Source organism: Physeter macrocephalus, chromosome 21 (assembly GCF_002837175.3).
Source record: "Physeter macrocephalus isolate SW-GA chromosome 21, ASM283717v5, whole genome shotgun sequence".
Taxonomy (NCBI): domain Eukaryota; kingdom Metazoa; phylum Chordata; class Mammalia; order Artiodactyla; family Physeteridae; genus Physeter; species Physeter macrocephalus.
In genome coordinates this window covers 5,097,716-5,113,431 of record NC_041234.1, presented here as the reverse complement: position 1 = coordinate 5,113,431, position 15,716 = coordinate 5,097,716, and the positions used below count along the sequence as shown (strand labels likewise).

The following is a 15,716-nucleotide window of genomic DNA, read 5'->3' as shown; positions in this document are numbered from 1 at the left end:
CATCCAGGTGATTTATATAAAAATAACAGTTCCCTCCAGCTACCTAACCTAGATTTTAAATTATGAAAAATTAGTTACTTGGAAGAAAAAAGCTGAATAAACTCATTTTAGGGTGTGGCAATGTTGTTACCCTGTTTTTTTTCAGGGGTATGTCCATCCTGCAAAAGATTCATGAGCAAATTTTGAGTGTTTTCTACAAATTGAGGCCCTCCCATTTCCCTGCCAGTGATTGGTTTGGAGGGAGGTGTGAGCCTCAGTTCTGGCCAGTGACTGAAGGGAGGTCAGCCAGAGGGCTTCTAGGAAAGGGTGTCTTGCTCTTAAAAAAGATTCACCCAGGAAATAGCAGTTCTTTTCTTTTTACAGGACATTTTCACACCTGTATGTGACCCATTTTGTAAGTGTGAAGAATGCAAGGCTGAGGTACCAACCTACCATGCTGAGGATGGCAGAGAAGAAAGAAAGAAACCTAGGGGACTGGATGGTTTTCGTGAGCCACTGGACTAACTAACCCTGGAACAACGCCACCTCAGGACTTCAGGTAATGTGAGAAAGCATTATTTCCTTATTGTTTAAGCCAGTTGAGATGGAGTTGTCTATTACTTGCAGACACTTAACTGATAAAGATACATCACATGATGCCACAGAGTGGTTTCCCTTGGAAGCAGATTCTGAGATGGAGTTTACTTTGCAGGAGATTTCTTAAGCAGTGTGTTATGGAAGGGAGTGAAAAAAAGCAGAACTAGGCAGGCAACGTGAAGCTGTGAGGTAGGCAATGACAGCCATGGGTGACCTCATCGAGAGGTTCTACTTGGGCTTAGATAGCCAGGCCTTATACCCCTATCTCCATTAGTCATTGAAATGCATCCCTCCTCAGAAGGCCGGGAGCTGGGACCTAGAGGCTCTCAGCAACTAAGGCAATCCCTGAGGGGGCAATTGAAGGTGGATTGCAATCTCACCATCTGGGGCAACAAATTCTTCATTGAAGAATGATAATCTCTAGGTCCATCCATGTTGCTGCAAATGGCATTATTTCATTCCTTTATTTTTTGGCTGAGTAACTCTCTCTCTCTCTCTCTCTCTCTCTCTCTCTCTCTCTATATATATATATATATATACACACACACACGCCACATCTTTATCCATTCATCTGTCAATGGACGTTTAGGTTGCTTCTATGGCTTCACTACTGTAAATAGTGCTGCAGTGAACACTGGGGTACATGTATCTTTTCGAATTAGAGTTTTCGTCTTTCCCGGATATACGGCCGGGAGTGGGATTGCTGGATCATACGGTAACTCTATTTCTAGTTTTTTAAGGAACCTCCATACTGTTCTCCATAATGGTTGTACCAATTTACATTCCCACCAACAGTGTAGGAGGGTTCCCTTTTCTCCACACCCTCTCCAACATTTCTTATTTGTAGACTTTTTAATGATGGCCATTCTGACCAGTGTGAGGTGGTACCTCATTGTAGTTTTGCTTTGCATTTCTCTAATAATTAGCAACGTTGAGCATCTTTTTATGCTCCTGTTGGCCATCTGTATGTTTTCTTTGGAGAAATGGCTTTTTAAATCTTCTGCCCATTTTTTAATTGGGTTGTTTGTTTATTTGATATTGAGCTGTATGAGCTGTTTGTATGTTTTGGAGATTAATCCCTTGTCACTTTCATCATTTACAAATATCTTCTCCCATTTCATTTTGTTTATGGGTTCCTTTGCTGGGAAAAAGCTTATAAGTTTGATTAGGTCCCATTTGTTTATTTTTACTTTTGTTTCCATTATTCTAGGAGATGGACCCAAAAAGATATTGCTGAAATTTATGTCAAAGAGTGTTCTGCCTGTGTTTTACTCTAGGAGTTTTGTAGTATCTGGTCTTACATTTAGGTCTTTAATCCACTTTGAGTTTATTTTTGTATATGATGTTAGAGAACATTCTAATTTCATTCTTTTACATGTAGTTGTGCAGTTTTCCTAGCACCACTTATTGAAGAGATTGTCTTTTCTCCATTGTATATTCTTGCCTCCTTTATCAAAGATAAGGTGACCATATGTGCCTGGCTTTATCTCTGGGCTTTCTATCCTTTTCCATTGATCTATGTTTCTGTTTTTGTGCCAGTACCATACTGTCTTGATTACTGTAGCTTTGTAGTATAGTCCAAAGTCAGGGTGCATGATTCCTCCAGCACCATTTTTCTTTCTCAAGCTTGTTTTGGCTATTCTGGGTCTTTTGTGTTTCCATACAAATTAAAAAAAATTTTGCTCTAGTTCTGTGAAAAATGCCATTGGTAATATGAAAGGGTTTGCACTGAATCTGTAGATTGCTTTGAGTAGTACAATCATTTTAACAAAATTGATTTTTCCAACCCAAGAACACAGTATATCTCTCCATCTATTTGTGTCATCTTCAATTTCTTTCGTCAGCATCTTATAGTTTTTGGAGTACAGGTCTTTTGCCTCCTTAGGTAGGTTTATTCCTACTATGTCATCTTTTTCTCCTCTTGATGTTTAGTCACAGATGCTCTCTGAGGCATCATTCTTGGAACCAACCTGATTCTTTCATCAATATTTTACTTATTGAATGTGCCCTGCTCCTGACTCTCATTCTCCTCCAGGGCTTCCAAATTCTCAGATGAGTTCCAGCCCTGGTCTTTAGACCAAACACCAGCCCTTTGTCTTCACAGACCTCCTAGACACCTTTGCAGGTCCTAACCGCTTCCAACTTACTATAATCTAGAAATAACTAGTTTTCATTCATTGTGAAACAAGCTCATCTTCCCAACTTCCTGGGTCTATAAATTCTATCATTTCTCAGTCACTCTCATTCAAAATTTTAGAGTCACATTTGGATGCTGAATGTGAGGGATGGGAGTGGTATTAATTCACCTAATTTGACTGGTTAGTCTTTAAAATCGCTTTTGGTTTTTGCTCTCTTTTTCTGGGCACTTGCTTTTATTTTGATAACATTCTAAATATTACCTCTGTGATAATAGTTAGCAAACTGCATTTTAATTACTGTATTTATTTTTTACTTTCTTTCTCTAATAGATTGAAAGTTCCTTGAAAGCAGGAACTGTATCATTCTTTGAATTCCCCGTGTTTAGAACATGCTTACCATTGTTGATATAAAGAAAAATGCACAACGTAAGAGCTGTGAGTTTAGGTTTTATTCAGGGGCCTAACTGAGGACTATAGTCTGGGAGACAGCCTCTCAGTTGCTCTGAGAGAACTCCTCCAAAGAAATAGGGGCAAAACCTGCTTATAAATGATATTTGGCCACAGAATATGTTCAGTCAGGCATACATCTCAGTAAAAGATTACTGCTAGTCACGAAGAACAGGTATCTCAAGTTAATGATTTTAGTGTTTTCTATGCATTGGAAGATGCAAGAATCTGGGGTCATTAAAATTCTTCTTGAGATATATATATCTAACTCACTAAGGGGCCTGTTTTTCTAAAGCACAGAGTGCCTCATCCTGTTTTTCATCCTGAATTTCATCCTGTTGGTCAACAACTGCAGTGGCTAATGACTTAATCCTTGTAGAATTGGGTGGTGAACAATGCTCTTTTTTCTTCTTGGTTTATACCATATAATAGGTACTAAATAAGTGTTTTTGGAACAAATGTATAACTCATCCAAGACTTCATCATTTCTGCATTAGTGGCCTCTTTGTAGTCTCTGTAGATGTTTTGGGTGTCCCACATCACATCCCCTTCATTCTCCTCTTATTTCAGCTGCAGCTGTGCTAGACAGTTAGTGTAGGATCAGACTACTGCTGACACATCCCACCACAGGTGCCCTAAACTGCTCCAAGCCTTACTACATCCAACTTTCTCTGAAGCTTTTGGAAACTGCTCATCCCAAGGGGGTATGCATCCCAGATGTGTAGGGGAGTTAAGACCTCGGTAGGGGTAGAAAGAACTTTTTCCTCTACCCTCTTAGTTTAGTGTCTGGGTCCTGCAAACTAAATTGACAAAAGACAGATTGATAGGAGAAAAGACATAAATTTTATTTGATGTTAATATTTTTACATAGTATGGGGGTCTCACAGAAAAGGAAGTGAAAACCCCAAAGAGACACTTGGTCCTGGAGGCTTATATACCATTTTAACAAAGGGCAATATATTTTTGAAAAAGTGGTAAGACAGAAGAAAGGGGGAGGGGGTGAACTTCTAGGGGTAGTAAATTGTGGGAAGATAAATATATGGAGGAAACTAATGGAAGGTAAGGGTTATTTAGTAAGGTTTATTATACAGATTCCTCTTGGTGTTGTTTCTGAGATTATAAGAGTCTCGAGTCATCTCCAGTGATTAAGAGTAGTTCTGCCCCTCTTGTTATGAGAGAAGCGGGGGGAACTCCTTCACAAAGGGAAATTTATGCCCTGCTTTTAGGGTAGAGAGCTTTTCTCTGTGTCTGCTGATTTTCAATTGCCTTCACTCAAAATAATCTTTATGCCAAAGTGGAATATTTTAGGGTGATATATTCTGATCCCTCTCATCCTCCAGGGGAAACCCTTAATCAATAGGGGTCTGGGAGCTAGTGAGTAAATACCCTAGCCTCCCTCCTAAGAGGAATTATATAGGCTTTTCATTGAAACCAGTGAAATCCAGGCACCACTGCCTACAACAATGACTTATGCACCCTTAGAGTGGCTCTCACTTTCCTCTATTCCTCACCAAATTTCCTGGCCTCACCTCCCATATAAATTACTGCCCTTAAATCTCCTTTTTTTTTTTGTGTGTGTGTGTGTGTGTGTGGTACACAGGCCTCTCACTGCCGTGGCCTCTCCCATTGCGGAGCACAGGCTCCGGATGCACAGGCTCAGCAGCCATGGCCCACGGGCCCAGCCGCTCCGCGGCATGCGGGATCCTCCCGGACCGGGACACGAACCCACGTCCCCTGCATCGGCAGGCGGACTCCCAACCACTGTGCCACCAGGGAAGCCCTAAATCTCCTTTTAAGCTCTCTTTTTAGGGGAACCCAAACCAGAGTGGTCTCCTTGCTTCCACTCCTTCATGATCCCCATATATCCACAATAGTCTTGAACCATTACTTTCAGACGTCACTTGCTACCCTACACAGAAATCCCTCAATTATTAGGGTTGCCTGATTTAGTAAAAGAAAAAAAAATCAAAAATACCCAATAAAATTTAAATTTCACATAAACAACAGATAATTTGTTAGTTTAAGTATGTCTTGTGCAGTATTTGGGACATATTTATACTAACAAATTATCTGTTGTTTATCTGAAATTCAAATTCGACTGGACATCCTGTATTTTATTTGGCAATTCTACCAGTTGCACTCTGTTTTTAAAAAGCCATCTAAACTGACATCTTGTCATTTATGAGTCTCCATAATTTGGCCCCCATTCCACCAAGAGAATTCACTCTTTCCAAATGCAAGCTCTCCCTTCCAACTAGAATTGAGAGCAAGAGGACTTAATCATCATCACCATTATTGTAATTCCTTTGCTTCTCTGAAGTGCTTCACTGTTTTCAAAGTACTTGCCTATACATTATCATCTTAGTTTCTTTCAACATCTCTGTGATATAGCTTGGGCAGGGATTTTAATTTTAAATTTAGAATTTGTGAAAACTGAACAAGAGATATGAACTTGCCTGAGATCAATGGGTGGGCATTAGAGATGGAAGCTCAAACCCAGGCTGTCATCTCCAAGTGAAGTGTCTCTTCTGTGTTATCAAGTTGCTTCCTATTCCTTTATTTTACCAAGTAGGAAACTGAGACACCTAGAAGTTAAATGAATGAAGCACAGTACAGTCCTAGTTCTCCATTATTTGTTTGATCATTGGCAAGTCATTTACTATGGATGAAACTTCATGTCCTGATCTATAATATGATGTTCTCAGATTAGAAAACCTCTATTTTCTGTGGTTTCTAACTCTCTATAGTTTGCCTAGGTTCATGCAGCTAAACAGTTCAGAACTGAGATTAGAGCACAGCCCACTGAGAGCTCATCAAAGACAGTCTCTTAGACACCTCTGCCCTTCTTTACATATTTTTCCTTCACATTATATACTTGTCCAGCCTTCATAAGGAACTGAAGTGTTTAATATTATTTGTTCTTATGAAAAAATGTTCTGTTCTCTGCACTTGAATTTAAATGTGGGCAATTTGATTGTTTTGTACTCTAAGGGAAGCCACACTAAATTAAGTTGCTGTTGGTTCTTGATTAATTTGGCTTTTTTCACCTTTTCTCTGGGAAAAAATTGATTCTTTGTTCAGGGTTAAGCAAAGAAAAATTATCTGAAAGTCAAATATTCATTATAAATTGTGCTTATTGATCTTATTTTTAAATAAATTAAATAAATTACCAAAGAACATGACCTATTTTCCTTTCCCCAGGCTAAATGAGAGAATGCTTTCTTAGAACTTAGAAAAAAAATCTTTGTAATAGCAAAGGGAAGGAAATCCTGTAACATAGTTTTATTTCCACCATGAATTTGGTTATCACCATAAACTTTCCTACATCTTCCTAACTTCCTATCAGAGAGGTAATGAGAAAACATTTGAAGAGGATTAGGTTTGAACCCAGACATATATGGGTTCAGTCGTAGCACCACCACTTGTGTGACCTTGAGCAAATTACTGTACCCCTAGGAACCTTAATGCCGTCTTCCTCATGAGGTTGTATTAAGGCTCAAATGAGACGGTATGACTGTCCATGGTGAAAGGAGAGAACCTGTGTGCTGTGCCCACTAGATACCTCATTAGTGTGAAAAAATATACCCACTTCACTGTGAACAAACATGCCACTTCTTCCAGGAAAGTAAAATTATATCCTTGTCTCCCCCGGAGTGTATTTTCTCAGTTTCATTTTATGACCAAGCATCTCACAGTCCCCCTCAACCCCTATGGCAACTTTTTACTCTAGATAAAGATGTGCTCCTCTATACAGGAACCAGTCATTCCTGGCAAACAGAGACATCCAGTCATCACTGTGAGCTAAATGCCTCATCTTTCCTTTGAATCCAGATCTATAAGTCACAATAATCTCTTTGCCAAGCGATTATTCAACCCCATTTGAACATCTCTTATTCCCTTCTCTGGTTACTCATAAGAGACATTTGATTAATATTGTCGATTGCTGTTTGGTGAGTGGACTGACTGAACTAATATGTCTTCCAAGGGCAGCTTCCTCTTGTACCAAGTGACTTGCACTGTTCTTTGTTCCGCTGTATTACAGTCTGTGATACCTGGAGAGTACTATCCCTGTGACTCCCTTACACACAGGAACCTCTTGGCCTGTGTGTGAGTATGCATGCATATACAAACAAACAAACAAAGGTGAACCTCTGAGAATACCATGAGTAAAACAAGAAATCTTTGGGGGAACATCTTCCACATATATATATATATGTATATATATATATATATATATATGAACACTATGGGAAGTAAAAAATGAATTGAAACTTATCTCTGTTCAGGCTTCCAAGCAGTTATACCTAATAGAAAAAATATGAGGCTATAAGTCCTCTGGGTGGTTAAAAAATTAGAAAAAAGAGTGAACAAACCCTTCTTTGAAAGTCATTCCTATTACCTGTGATTAAGAAAATGATCCTTTTGGAAGAAAGTGAAAGTGAATATATTTTGTTTGGCCAAGGGCCATCAAATGATCATCAAATCATCAAATGATCATCTTGTCAAAACCTAATCCATTTTTTGTGAGAAAGTAAGCAGCAGTGGCCCAGACACCTTCTTTCACTTTCTGATGAATCGACCTCACATGCCTATGAATAATCCATTTCTGCCAGAGCATTTCTGAATCTGTAATTAAGACAATGTAGTTAAAGATGTACAATGATTTTTAAAAATTAATCATTCTTCAGTTGTGGGATAAATTACATGTAAATGTCAATTAGTTATAAATGGACAAAGGCTATTGCTGGGGTGGTGTCAGAGGAAAAAGCAGACCCTAGCACAATGGTTTATGAACTTTTTTTATAAAGCCAAGAAATAGTATGTGGAATCCCAGTACTTAAAACAGTTAAGACTGTCTGCTGGGCTTATGTTCGGGCCGGGGGCAGGGGGAGTGGGGAGTAAGGGGGGTTATGAGTGGGACAGAGAAGACATGGACAGGGATAGAGGTGACCTTGTGGCCTCTCTCTCTTCTCTTCCCCCACCAATTCCCAAGCCCCTCAACAGTCCTGAACATCTTGAGAGGATACTTAGGATTTCTTGGAACATAATTTGAAAATTAATGGCAGAGTGTAAAACAGATGGACTGAAGCAATTGATGAAGTCTTATTCTAATTCTGGCTCCAAAATATAAGCTGTATGAATCATTGCAAATTACCAGAACTCTCTGAACTTTTTTTGCATCTGTGGAATGGAGATGAAGCTAGAATTGGGGTAAACAAGATATTACTTATAAAGAGCTAAGTCGGCATGCTTGGCATATAATAGTTGCTCAGTAAATGGCAGCTACTGTTATTATCTAGGGGAAACACTTAAGTTTGCACTGTTGCTCCTCTGCTCCCCCCAAGGAGCTCTGTGCTGGGGGTTTCTGAAGAATTGCGTTGTTCAACACTATGGTTTACTTTGGGCGTGGCGATGGCCAAGGAGACAACCTCTCTATCTTTTATGACTTCTGTCACGTACTTTAAGGATCCCAGTTTTAACAACCCCAAACATGAGAGTATTTGGGGGGCTTTTTCCTCTGCTGACTTAGGAATCTACCTTAACATGGAGGAAGAGAGAATAAATAAAAGTGCAGTTTGAGGAAAAATGTGGATGGAGGTTAGAAGGCACTTTCATTGCCAGGAAGTATCTCTTGCCCCAGGGGCCAGTGTTATTTGGGCCAAGGCTGAGAATCCCCAGAAACAGCAGCTCTGACAACTTCCCTGCTTAGAAGGGATTTAGAAATCAATTAGTTCTAACTCCCCATTTTATTGGGCAGTAAGTAGGAAGTGCCAGGAGGGGAGGAGGAAGAGTGTGGAGGTGGATTCTGAAATGTAAATTCTTCTGAGTAGGCAGACCTATTAGTCCTTAACCCCTTATTGTTAACTACTCTGGTATTTCCGGTATAGGGTAGGGGAAGGATCTACTGTCTGTTGTGGACCAAGGCACTGCCAAGGTGGGCAGGGAGGGATCTTGACAGTGAAGCCCAGTCTCAGGCCTTCAAGCTGGGGGAGCTGAAAATGAAAAGCTGGGAAAATGAGTCCTTATAAAGTGATTTTTGCCATCTTTGTATCCTCAGTGGAGCTGACTGGGCTGAGCATGCTGAGGGCCTCAGCAAACTCAGTGAGGGATTGATTGAAGCTCCTGCCTTCACTTATCTCTTTCCCCAGAATCTCCCTAAGCACCTCCTCTAGCCCTGAAGGCGAAGAAAGTAGCTGGATCTCATCAAAGCCACACTTCTGTCATCTACTGAGGATGGAGGAATTGGGTGTTAGTGGTAAAAAGAGGGTAGGGAAGTTTAAAATTAAACAAGGTTCAGAAAGTTTGGGATATCCCTCCAAAATGCTAAACGTCACCCCTCTCTTCTTCATGCTCTTCACTGCACCCTCATTCCCAACACAGGGCAAGGCTGAGATGGGCCAGGAGTGTGGCATATGGAGTCTCATTCTTTTGTTAGAGAGTGGTGTTGCAGTTTAGGAGCTGAGTAGATTGTCACTCCAGAAAGCCTTTGTCTGCTTCCTGAGAGTTTGGTCTGGAGCTGGGATTGACATCTACCTCAAGAAGGCAGGACCTTCCCAGTTGGGAAGCCCCCAGCAAAATTAAAAGCTCAGTGGAGGTGCAAACCAACCTTCCAGTGCTGTCCAACAGGACTTCCTGGGATGATAGAAAAGTTCTATTCTGTGCTGTCCAATACCATAGCTGCATGTGGCTCTTAAACACTTGAACTGTGACTAGTAGGAATGAGGAAATAAATTTTTAATTTTACATAGTTTTAATGAATTTAAAATTTAAAATATCCACATGTGGCTAGTGGCTACTGAGTTGGACAGCACAATTTAGGCACCTCCTCCCCCCAGTCTCTCTCATCCTGTGTTTTCAATGGTCGCCACCCAAGGTTTTATTATCTATCAAAACCATATATTGATTTTGATGATATCAAATTATGGCCTCTTGAAAAATTCCTTCCAGGAAGTTAAAATTGCTAAAGAAAAGTTTATTCATCTTACAAATGGATGGTATTCCACACATCACTTATAATTTATTTTAAAAATGTAAGTTCAAAACTAGTAAGATACTGATGTGCTCGGTTTGGGGCAAGGCATTTAACCTCCCTGGACCTTTGATTCTTCAACTGTAAAATAAGGTGTTTATACTAAATGAACCTGAAGCCCTTTACTAGCTCTCAAAGAATGTGATTTGAAATAGCTGCTATGATGGTGAAAAAATTATATATGTTCAAAGAAATAAAGTTATGAAGATGGCTGACATTTCTGATAAGGCTGTTACAAATTTAGTAACAAACATGAATTCAATGTTATCACAGGGAACAATAGTAAGACATAATAGTAAAGATAAATCTGAAGGGTCGTGCTTTGAGGCAGAAAGTCTAAGAAGGAGAATTTTCTTAGACTGCTCACTGTTCTCACTGTCCATTATACAAAAAACAATTTCCATTTATTGATTGTAATGAAGCCCATAAGTTTAACCTACAATTTGCCGTAAACACTAAAAGATGTATTACTCTGAATTTGTTCACATAGCCCTTTAATAAGTTTTAGAAACCCACTGAAAAGCAGGAGTTGATCCTCAAAGAAATCACTTCCTAGCTCTCATGAAGAAGTTACTTTGATCTCAGCCCTGGCAAAAAGACACACTGGCTGCACTATCAAGAGCACAGTTTTCACATCAGCGCATATCAGCCAACATCAACCCAAACACCTTATGACCCCACATCATAAGACAACCAGAGCTCAACCTCTTTTGGGAGAAAAAGTTGCTTTGTGATTAAATGAAATGTTTCTAGCACCAAACATCCAAGTGCACCAAAGACCACCTGTAAAACATTGGCCACACCAGCCCTAGGAAAGAGCAAATCTGTGGCTAATATATTGCTTATGGAGAGAATTCTACAATCTGGGTGGCAACATTCTGAGAAAACCCTGTCCACAGCCTGGGATCCACCAAAAACCTAGCAATTCTAAATGGTAATAATAACAGCTAATGATTATATAGCACTTACTATGGGCCAGACACTGATCTTAGTGTCTGGTGTTAGAATAAGCCTGAGTCGTCATAAAAGGCATGAAAGTTTGGCCCATTCACACTTAGCACAGAGTACTTAGCCAATGCTACCATTAAAGCACTGCCTAATCAAAATACTTAAAACTTCTGAATAGATGGAATGCTATATGCAACACAATTTGTTTAAATTATTTGATAAACTATACTGGAAATTACTTAGGGATCGAAAAGTTATCAACAGGCATGTAGCGTTTTCCTTTTCTTATCTGGAGAAAATCGGCTCAGATAATTGGGGAAAAGTGTGGCAGTGTCTGTCATAGTCTATAGGGACCGCAGTGCAGGCAAATAAAGGGGACAGTAGTCTTTGAAGCATTTCAGACTGGTGAGCCCCTCCCACGGGGACTTCACACCTCAGTACCCCTTAGTGATGTCTTAGAATAGCTTGGCTTGTTCACTGTTCTGACTTCCCTTTCTTCAATTACTAGTTCTTTCTGACTAACCTTAGAGAATGTCATGAAAAAGAAACTTGTCACCAGTAACCTGCATCTTTTCTCTTAACAGACCCTCTTCTAGAAGACATTCCTTTAAATTCTCATCTTGCTTTCTCCTTTCACTTTTGCCTTGCTTAGTGCCTCTTCATCTGTTACCAAAACCACATTTCTTGGATTATATAAAAGTTACATTCTTAAAATCCATTGTATAAGCTTCCTCAGAATTAAGAAAGTAAGGTTTATAGTGTGGCAAATCAGGATTTGAACTTACTAGTGGATAACCTTAGCACTTAATCCTTTATATATTACTGTTTCTTATTCTCAATGAAATTGGGTAGTAAAATCAACCTCACATACAGTGGTGCCCTTGATTCACAAAAACTGCTAAATGTTCAAGAATTTGGTGCGCTGGTTATTAAACCCAGTTATTGTTAAAACTTAAATTATATAAATTTATGCTTAAAAGTTATATTAAAGCAAAAATAATAAATACTCGGGCTTCCCTGGTGGCGCAGTGGTTGAGAGTCCGCCTGCCGATGCAGGGGACGCCGGTTCGTGCCCCGGTCTGGGAGGGTCCCACATGCCGCGGAGCGGCTGGGCCCGTGAGCCACGGCCGCTGGGCCTGCGCGTCCGGAGCCTGTGCTCCGCGGCGAGAGAGGCCACAGCAGTGAGAGGCCCGCATAGCACACACACACAAAAAAAAAATAATAATAATAAATACTCAAAACTCATCACTTCCTAATTATCTTACTACATTTTATCATTATCTGTGCTTTTCAAGTTGTCTACTGTATCAGTATAGTGTAAGTACTGTATAAATAGTGTGCTACTGCACATCTCTTCCTGCACCAGCCCATGTTTAGTGGAGTCAGGTTGGTAGCTGGAAATCAACCAGGTGGAAATATTTACACCATGGAAATCAGCAAACACTACAAATCAAGGCTTCTTGTCCCCTGGGATAGTTGTCTCTTAAACATTTCCCTGCACACCACTGCTCATGTATGTGATATAAGAATAAATATGAAATAATATATAAAAGGTGCTTAAGTATGTGGCTCATAAGATGTACTTAATAAATGATAGTTTTCTCATTAGTACTGTTATCGTTCAGTCAATCAGTGAATCAGTTGATTATTGTCTAATTCAATGCACTACAAGTTTTCTTAAAGCGTATAAAAATTCAGTACTATGATCTGTTTCCATAATGACATAGATCTCAACTTGATTAACATAATAGCCTTATCTACAGCTTGTCCTAATTTTGATTAGTGATATGCCTTTTATGGAAATTTTAAAAAGTTTTTTGAGTTCTAGTATAATCAATTCATTTGTCAGAGAAGGAAACAGAGCGTCCCAAAAGCCTAGTATTTTGCCCAAGGTCCCACAGGCCTCTGGTAGTAAAATGGTAGTAGTATATGTTATCTATGTTTCTTATAAAGTCTTTTGACACCTTTCATAAGTGGATGAATTGTTTATTAAAGGTATGAAGCAGTGATGGTTTTCACTTTCGGTATTTATGATGTCCTTGTGGAAACTGGGGACAACATATATAATAGAAGTTGAAACATAGAAAATTACCATTGTTGTAAATAAAGAATGGCCAAGTATTAGCATTATTATATAGTTCAACCTAATATATTTAACCAGCAAAGCAAATATTCAAACTGATGTGATATTTACTTTTCTTTCCCACTCCTGGCTTACAAACATAATCTAATTAAGATAAATTCAAACACATACATATTAGCTACAGAGGTTGTTTAAATGAGAATTCATGGAATGATTTGGCTATAAGAATTTTATGGTTTCGTTGCTAAAGAACGATACTATGCTACCATTGTACTTTGAAACATTGTGAAACAATTATCCCCAAGCTTTAAGATGAAGAAGAAGGAAGACAAATAGTTGATATAAGTTTGTGTGGAATTTGTGTCATTTTCTGGTTTGGGTTTAAGACCAAAGAATGGCTAAATTACATGTATTAGCCTAGGCTTTAAAAAACACTCACCACATAAGCATTAGCTTAGAAAACCCTAAATTGCTTTAAAAAATGGCCAAGCCAAAATAGAAGAAAATCCGTGGTTTTGTGCCCAATATACAGTTACACAATTATGGAATTTATATGCTTGCAGTTGGATTTACAAAACCTCCTTAATGTACTAAAGTGTGGTCTAATTGCTTACTAATAAAAGGGGGGGAAACACTCTCTAATTAGATAAATACCTTTTATAGCAATCTTAGTAAACACAGTCTGTTTGCCAGAGGGTAGCAAAGAGTTGGGAATGTGTGCTCAGTGCCGCTTTTCACCCTGTTGTTCCTGGTTGGGCAGGGTCCGCCTGGAATGCAGGGTCCTTGCCCAGAGCTGCTCAGCATTCCTGACTAACAGCTTTAATCAGCAACTCCTTTAGTCAACAGCATTCAAGAGATGAAAAGAGGCAATGGTTTCAAAATTTTTTCCCAGATAATTGGAGTCAAAATAGTAATTGAGTCTTGTTTGTTTTTCTAATATGCCCTCTGGGAATAACCTCAGGGTCAAAGTAGCTCTCAGAGTCCCTAATCTTTCCCCAAAACAGAAACTAGTGTGTTTCTGTTTTCATTAGTTTCTACAGATCCTACTTTGTTTTTGTTGCTGTTTTTGTTTGTTTTGTTTTTTTGTTTTGCTTTGGGTTATGGGCTCTTATCCTGAAAAGCTTGAGAAAGCAGCTGTCCTCCCTTTAGCAAGCTTGAGTTGTAGAACACTGGAAAGCATGGTCATGGTAGTCATAAGGCCTGAGTTCCAGTCTTGGGTCTGTTACTAATTCATTATGAAACCTTGACCACATCACTTGAATTTGAATTCAGAGTACGTCGGCATTCCCATCTGTAAAATAAGATGTTGGGCTGGAGAGTATTCTCTTAAATTCTCAATAGCTCTGTTTTAGCTGGAAAGCTGTGATTCTAAGGGAGAAAATCTTATCCCAGAGGCTTCCTGCATCCATTTAAACAGAGAAGCCTTTCTGATACCTTCAGAGAGCACCAATCTCTTCCATTTTTTAAAAATCTTGTGCATACCCTTATTTCTCTATTTATCATGCATGGCTCTCTTACCAGGGATATGAGACCCTTCCATTCAGGAACTGTAATTTAGTCAACTCTCTTGGGGACATAGAGAGAGCATAAAACCACAGCCCTGTATATGGAAGAAGGGATGAGGCTGGTGTACTCTGAATTGCTGTGAGGCAAGAGCAACAAGGGCATGAGCAAAAAAGGAATAAGGAAGGGAACACAAATAAGTACTCTACTGTTTTGGGTGTGCTGGGCTGTGTTTAGGAGATAAATTGTGGAAACACAGTAGCAAGAGGGAGATGAGTCAGCAGAAGTCAGAGAGTTTAGAGATCAGAGACTTGTTTCTTAAGAGATGAGTAATAGTTCCTTAAAACAATAATAACAACAAAACCTAAAACGAAAACCAAAACGAAACAAAACATGCAATTTATCTTATTATAAAAATAATCCATGCTTACTGTAGAAAATTTGGGAGGTAAAATGAGGAGACTATCAACTATAGTAAACAACCATTTCTTTTCAGTGTTTTTTTCTGAGCATCCTTTTGTGTACCTAATAGTATATTGAGTAAGCAATTTTATATCTTGACTTTTCACTTAAAATGACATGATTTAAATTCTACTTTATGAATATACCATAATTCAGCAGTCTCCAGCCTTTTTGGCACCAGGGACCAGTTTCGTGGAAGACAGTTTTTCCACGGGCGGGCGGTGGCGGGGGGATGGTTCAGGGGGTAATTCAAGCAGTAACGGAGCGATGGGGAGTGGTAGATGAAGCTTCGCTTGCTCACCCGCCACTCAGCTCCTGCTGTGCGACCTGGTTCCTAACAGGCCATGGACCAGCACCCGTCCACAGCTCAGGGGTTGGGGACCCCTGCTATAATTTACTTAACAATTCCCCCACTTTCCCCTATTTATAATTTCTCTCTATTATGAGTATTTCCATGATGAATGTTATTATTTATTTATTTTATTGAAGTATAGTTGATTTACAATATTATATTAGGTTTAGGTGTACA

The 15,716-nt window shown here is 39.3% G+C and overlaps 1 long non-coding RNA gene across 1 annotated transcript in view; it reads left to right on the top strand.

Moving 5' to 3' along the window:
• The first annotated feature begins 372 nt into the window (after positions 1-372).
• LOC114484700 (uncharacterized) overlaps positions 373-15,716 on the top strand; it is a 297,446-nt gene continuing 282,102 nt past the window's right edge. The window contains exon 1 of the long non-coding RNA XR_003677882.1: positions 373-538. This is a non-coding gene — a long non-coding RNA (uncharacterized lncRNA). The remainder of the gene's footprint in view (positions 539-15,716) is intronic.